Below are 7,950 nucleotides of genomic sequence, written 5' to 3'. Positions count from 1 at the left end.
TAGAGTAACTGGCACATGATTAGAATAGTGTGTGTTTCAATATTTATACTTAAACAGCCTGGAAATTGCACTGGGTTAAAAAGACGCATGGGTCTATGTTAGATGGATGGTAAGTTTCAGTAATACTGTAGATCCACGATTTTGAAGGCTTATCAGACACAAAACCACATCACTTTACAGTAATATGAGACAGGGTTATCAATAATAATTTTATCACTCAATGTTCATGAGGCAGTTGAATTAAGGTGTTCATGTTGGAGTAATGTGTCATTATTATCATCTATCTATCTGTCTATCTATCTGGTGTCAAGCAGGAACATGGGGGCAGCAGGAAGTCTGCGACCACAGATCCAGACCCCATAGCTCCAAGGCAAGAAACACCTGCAGAAAGCAACAGAAGGAGAGAGGAGAGAGTGGAGGGAGGAGAAAGCGCAAAACTACAGTAGAGGGAAAAAGTCGAGTTAGCAACATGCATTAATGGGATAAGAATGCATACGGATGGAGAGGGAGAGGACAAGAAAGGAGCTAGTGGTGCTGGAGGCCTCGGAGATGTCATCCAGAGTAGAAAATGCTTCTTATAGGTGATTGGGGCCAAGGTTTCATCTGGCTTGATCAATATATATAATTCATCTGCATAACAATGAAAGTGTATGTATTTCCTGATAATACTGCCTAAATGAAGGATATATAAAGGGAACAGGATTTGTCCAAGCACAGAAACTTGTGGAATTCCGTGACTAACTTTGGCGTGCATTGTGGATTGATCGCTAACAGTCTTGAGGAGTAACAGATTACAGTACTGAGGTGGTTTTGTTCCCAGGTTTGGTCCTTTGCACCCTGGGGCTGAGTCAACTAATAGGACAGCAAGCTGCATGGCTAACCAAGTATATACAGATAGACTATGTACAGATAGCAACAGTTAGCAGTTTAGCAAAACAGTAGAGCTATCCATCAAGATCTCATGTCCCAGCCAACATATTTGCTCGGTCCCACCTCCCCAGTGCTTGAGTAAAGGTCTGAACACCTTTTATACAGTCTATGTTAAACACTTACAGTCTCCCAGTTCTCTGAGCAGAAATACTCATAAGTCTTTGAGCTAGAGTCCAAGTCAAGTCTTAAGTCTTTGAGCTAGAGTCCAAGTCAAGTCTTAAGTCTTTGAGCTAGAGTCCAAGTCAAGTCTTAAGTCTTTGAGCTAGAGTCCAAGTCAAGACTCTAGTCTTTGAGCTAGAGTCCAAGTCAAGTCTTAAGTCTTTGAGCTAGAGTCCAAGTCAAGTCTTAAGTCTTTGAGCTAGAGTCCAAGTCAAGTCTGAAGTGGTTATAATGAATGTTATTCATTATTATGTATCACCTGCTGCGTTTAATCCAGGCTGCGTATAACACTGCATAGCTATAAGGAATTCTGTACTGGAAGTCCGAGTCAAGTCAAGTCGAGTCTGAAGTCACTGTGTGTGCGACTTAAGTCAGACTCGAGTCCGAGTCTCAAACTCGAGTCCCTATCTCTGGCTCTGAACTCCCAGTGCAGGCAGAGTAAGCTAAGCTGACCAGCCAACCCTGATTGTTAACATGTACAAACTGAGATCAATCTGATAAATAGGACTTAAACCAGCTCAGAGTGGTTCTTTTAATGCTAATTAAACGTTCAAATCTCTGTAATAGGTTGTAATGGTCAGTGATGTCAAATGTAGCACTAAGATCTAACAAGACAAGTACAGAGACAAGTCCTTTGTCTGATGCAATTAGAAGGTCATTAGTAATTTTCACCAGTGCTGTCTCTGTGCTATGATGAGCTCTAAATCCTGACCGAAAATCCTCAAGTAAACTATTGTTATGTAGAAAGTCACACAGCTGTTTGGCAACTGCTTTCTCAAGGATCTGTGTGGCCACTCGTTGACGGGAGCACCATCCATGAAGGGGGCAAGAAGCTGTGGTTGAGTAGCATAACCAATCAACCGGCTTAGAGAGAAATGGAAGGTTAGATATAGGTCTATAGTTGAATCAAGAGTGGGCTTTTTAAGGTTTGATCATTTCTAGTAAAGAAGTGCTGACTAAGGGTAAAACTTTTTTAAGCAGCCTAGTTTGGATGCGGTCTACGAGACAGGTTGATGGTTTAGATGAAGAAATCACTGACGTTAGTTGGTGAAGCTCAATGGGAGCAAAGCAGTCTAAATATCTGGTTTTACAGCTGTTTTTAAGGTTCCTGAGTTTGAAGCTAAATCGATTCCAGTTAAGGGCAGCTCTTGGTAAATTTTGTCTCTATTAATTAGAATTTTATAATTAAATCAGCTCATGAAGTCGTAACTACTGAGAGCTATGGGAATACTTGGCTCAATAGAGCTGTGACTCTCTGTCAGCCTGGCTACAGTGCTGAAACGAAACCTGGGGTTGTTCCTATTTTCCTCTATTACTTATGAGTAGTACACGGCTCTGGCATTACGGAAGGACTTCCTATAAGTTTTAAGACCATCTTGCCAGATTGGTGGACCATTTTCTTTCAGGTTTCACTATATGGAAAGATAATGGTGTCAAAATCAAAAGGGGATTTCACGGAAAAGTGGCAATTCAATTATGTGCAAAGTTGGTATGGTGGCACTAGAGGATGCCTCTTACAGTGTCTAAAAAAAGTTCATCTTCTGGGAGCATAAAAGTGCAGAAAGTAAATATAAATGCCATCCAGCCCTTTAGATTTTGATGTGTCTGTGTGATTGTATGTGAACAATTGTTAACTTTGATCTGATGGCAGGGTTGGCAACAAGGGGATGGGTTCAATCCTCTGATGAAGGCCTAACATGGACAAATTTTAGTTAGAGTTATAATCTTAATATAATTTAAATCTATTCATAGTCATTCATTAATGAAGATGAAACTTGACGGTCAACCTGCCTCAAAATCGCATGAAGACAAGTTGGAATCTAATGCTGTTCACTAGTACATAACACAACAAAGCACCACTTTCATCCTGGCAAACACTGACATGGAAGACCATTAACTCACACTGAGTCACAGCTGGGTTACACATAGCATTTCAAAGCATGTTCTTCTTGTACATAAAGTAACATGAATGCAAGCTGTGCTAAAATACAGCATGATACATGCTAAATCCCACAGAGGGAATAGATTACTGTAGCAGATCTGTTCTGTCCTTGAGAGGTTGCTTCCTAATCAGTAATAGATAAAAGTGTTTTAATTAGTAATTTATTAGTCATCCATTGTGTCATCGGAAAGACGACACTCCTTGCATTTTTGGGGTCATGAGCTATATGGCCCACATCAGTCTGTGTTTTGGTGTCAGTATTTCAAAAAAGTTGGCTATTTATAATGATCTGGGGCCTCACTCACAAAACAGGGCAGGAAACTTACATATGCCACCTTCCAAGCAAAGGTTGTGATCTTACAAACTTGTTAGGAGAATGTGCGGTCCTTCATGTAAACTCTGAGCAATCTGTACGCACATAAACTGGAGAAATGAGAAACGGTGACTGACATGGCAGAAGCATGAAACGGTTGAAGTGACTACTGTTGTGTAAAATAATATTACCCCTGAGTATTATAGGCCAATAAAACTTAATATCATTTAAAATTATAAGAGTTATTTTGCCAAACAGATGAAAGCCTTTTCGAATAAAGACTTGTTTGATTGATTTTCCCCATTTTCCCAATGCAATAAAAAACATAATTTAAGATCATTTGCAGTGCACACACTCACAAAACAAAACATGATTTAGGATAATAAACATAAATATCAGTTTTTGCAAAAGAACACCTCAAATATTTTGTAAGGTTTAATCAGGAATCACAGTAGTTAATTCTTGCATGCAGTGCAATTCATTCTCATATATAAGGTGAATAGGATTTAAATAAAATGTGATTTAAATTACATTTAAATTGATGCCGTTTTCAATGCATAGTGTGCATAGTTTCATATATTTTATCACATGTTCGTTGCCTAATTGTGCCAGCATGTGGATGTGATGCGCTGCTTGTAAAAATACGTTATGGAAAATATAACAGTATTTATTAAGTAAATCTTTCAGTGTGCCGCTTATGTCACATCAAACAATTTATATTTATTTTCACTCAGTGGCAGCCTCATTAAGTGAGTAGACTGTTTGTGTAGCCTAAATAAATGTTTAAACACAAGTGCAATGCATTTGGTTTACTATCTTTTCAAACGAGGGAATCCAAATTAGTACCTGGGTCATCCATCCTTGCATATACCAGACTAATGACGCACTGAGATGAGAACGCGTTGCATATACAGTAGCCTATGTGTCCCCCTCCAACACTGTCACTACTCAGGAGGGATGACCCTTCCTGCAGATTGGTTATAAAGAAGTGGAGCTCCGGGGCCCCCTTTCCTCCAGTGCACAAGCGTTGCGTGTATGTGCGCATTTTATCCACCAAACAACATGCTTCTGCTTCACCAAAAAGAACACCAGGGTCACACTGGGTTAAATTTCTAATTTATCTCCATGCAGTCAGTATTAATATTAATGAGGGGCATTTCACTGACTATTTATAGGCATTTAGCCCAGGGCCCCCAAGCAGCATTGGTAATAGGTGTTCGTATTGATGTTCGAGTGAGGGAGAGAACTGTCAGTAATCTATTATAAAGTACAGCTTATTGGAATGACTTTTGTTCCATGTTATTGCCCACAAAAGCCCATTGAGAAAGGGAAAATTGTTGAGATTCTTTCACCAGGTTGTACTTCCATGACTTGGCAGACACAAAGAGGTGTTAGAAGGGTGCCAAAGCAGTTACCCACTTCACTAGAAATCCAGTATTAGCGATTACATTTGGACACAAGCCCAGATGTGTGAATTGATGGGGAAACAAAAGCTTTGGTCCAAAGAACATCTAACCTACGCCTCACCATCATACAAGCTTCAGGAGATGAATATGAAATTGCTTACATTTCTGGCACAAGAGAAGTGGAACTTTTATTAGTGCCAAATGTTTCGCTTTTAGTTTTAGTCAGTCTAATCTGTAAGATTCAGTTTACTTTGTGGACAAAAGTATATATAATTTTCTAATTATCCTTCAATTATCTCAACTTGGGCTTGGAAACTATACATCTATAAGAGTATTACAAACTGAAAGTCTCCCTGTTGAGGGTCAAATTAAAATACACTATTAAGCTGCATTGTGGGATGTGCAGGATTCTGTGTTTTTAAAACTTAACATACACTAAGCAAGATATCTGTGAAGGTTCTCAGTCATCCAGGTCCAAAATTGAAGAAACCTAAAGACATTTCGCCTCTCATCCAAGAAGCCAGAACTGAAGAAGACTCTTGAAGGAGAAGCAAAACGTCTTCAAGTATCTTCATCTAAGTCCAGTTGCCCTGTAACCTCCTTGGGATGTCATATACTAGAAACTAAAAATCTGGAATCTTTTTTGAACCTCCAACTTTATGGAATCACTGGAGTGCCCCCTTCAGAAGTTGTAGTGTGAAGTTCTAGATTTAGTGAGTTTTCAGACCCTCTTAGCAACTTTATTTCTAAAAAGCGACTTATTCAGACCATCCAGGAAAAGGTGAGAAAAATATTTAAATATATTATATTGTAGGCCTAATTCTTCCCATGCATGTTGCATTGCTTTCTCTCTCTCTCTCTCTCTCCTCTTGCACTGTGTGTGTAGGTGTAGGCAAACTGGATTGCTTCAAGATTAATAAGCATTGATCATATATGTAGTCTGAGCTGAAGATAGCCATTTTGTTGTTTTGTTGTGTTAAGTTAGAAGTAAAGCTAATCCTTGTCATGTAAGTTAGCTTTTACCAAACTAATAATGTTAGCTAACTTTTTTTGTTAGATAAGTAATGTTAGCCTGTAAGCTACTCTGTGTGTGTGGGTGTGTGTGAACTTGCACATACTCAAACAGACGTGTGTAAGTGCATGGGATGATAAATGTAACAATGTGGGCAGGGCACAAAATGTCAGGGGGCACTCTCAAGAGAAAGTTTTCGACTCAGCGCAAATCAACTCCGCCCAGCTGATGCCACGAGTCCAGATAGTTCTGACAGAGTATTAAAGTAGGTGGTAGAGTTTTGCGATATAAACATCTAAAAATTTAAGTGCCACCTTGCTCTGTTTGGTACTGTGAGCTGCACTTTATCAGAGCTGCTGAGTTAATGTCTGTGGATTTGTGGTGAGATTTCTGCCTGAGCATTTCAGTCAGTTTTGTTTCACATGCAGCATGCACAGTGTCGGTCAAATGGTCTATTTGGGATATTACTAGCAGAGCAATAACGTAATGCAGAGTAAAGGGCAGGTAGACTTAAAAATATTGTGAATTCTCATTAAATGATGACATAGTATTGCAACGTTTCTCTCAACATGTCAGAGAACACAGATATGTGGGAGAGATTCTGAATGTGCAGAAAGTTTTCAACATGAGCAGAAAACCTGCTGAAACACAGGAGCTATTAAAGTCCATGAGTTTGTAACTTAATTAAAATTAATTAATTTATCATTGAGGTGAAAAGGTGCCACATGCACATTTAAAGAGGGTACTTCCCCAAACAAAGACTCAAAGAGGAGGGTAGACAAAATCATCTGTGCTGACTCAGCAGGGATTTTATTAAATTAGAAAAGTTGATCTAGGCCTACAGGAGAAAACATATTTAAAAGCAGCTACAGAATGCCTGAAAGCCGTACTTCATTATATTCTATTTTTATTGTTTTATTGTTTAGAATTGTCACCTCCCGCCTGAATATTATTCAATTCAATTTTATTTATATAGCGCCAAATCACAACAACGGTTATCTCACAGCGCTTTTCATAAAAGAGCAGGTCTAAACCGTACTCTGTGATGTTATTTACAGAAGCCCAACAATTCCCACCAAGAGCAAGCACTAGGCGACAGAGGCAAGGAAAAACTTCCTTTTAAGAGGCAGAAACCTCGAGCAGAACCATGGCTCAGGGGGGGCGGCCATCTGCCTCGACCGGTTGGGGGGTGAAGGAGAGAGAGGGAGAGAGAGGGAGAGAGAGAGAGAGGGAGAGGGCGAGAGAGGAACAGAGAGAAAAAGAGAGGGATGGAAGGAGAGAGAGGGGAGGGAGGCAGCCTACACAATATACACACAGAGGTACAGACAGTAAAGGTGATGTTGCTATAGACTAAATGAAAAATGGTACAGATATTTATAGTAATGTTAATGATAACAATCATAATGTTAATGTCTATGAAGATTCTCAGTCATCCAGGTCATAGTTATTCAACGAAGGTTAAAGTCAAGGGCAACTGGACTTGGTTGAAGATACTGGAAGACGTTGCGTCCCTCATCCAAAGAACTTCTTCATAATGTTAATGATTATAATAACAATAATAATAATAGGACTAGTAACAATAGTCGTTGCAGCAGAGGGTGTCGAGCAGGAACACGGGGGCAGCAGGTGACCCGCAGCCACAGATCCAGACTCTACAGCTCCAGAGCCAGAAAACCTGCAGGAAGTGATAGGAGGAGAGAGGAGAGGGACGAGAAAGCACAAGACTACCAGAAAGGGGAGAAGTTGTGTTAGTAACATGCAATAATGGGATGAGGTTGCATACAGAGGGAGAGAAAGTAGAGGAGAGAGGAGCTCAGTGCATCATGGGAAATCCCCCAGCGGTCTAGGCCTATAGCAGCATAACTAAGGGATGGTTCAGGACTCACCTGAGCCAGCCCTAACTATAAGCTTTGTCAAAGAGGAAAGTCTTAAGCCTAGTCTTAAATGTGGAGATGGTGTCTGCCTCCTGAACCCAAACTGGAACCTGGTTCCACAGGAGAGGAGCTTGATAGCTGAACGCTCTGGCTCCTAGTCTACTTTTGGAGACTCTAGGAACCACAAGTAACCCTGCATTCTGGGAGCGCAGTGCTCTGGTGGGGTAGTAAGGTACTATGAGCTCTTTAAGATAAGATGGTGCCTGACCATTAAGAGCTTTGTAGGTAAGAAGAATGATTTTAAATTCTATTCT

The sequence above is a fragment of the Micropterus dolomieu genome, linkage group LG13 (assembly GCF_021292245.1).
Source record: "Micropterus dolomieu isolate WLL.071019.BEF.003 ecotype Adirondacks linkage group LG13, ASM2129224v1, whole genome shotgun sequence".
In the NCBI taxonomy this organism is placed as follows: Eukaryota; Metazoa; Chordata; class Actinopteri; order Centrarchiformes; family Centrarchidae; genus Micropterus; species Micropterus dolomieu.
Note: the sequence above shows the minus strand (reverse complement) of the source record.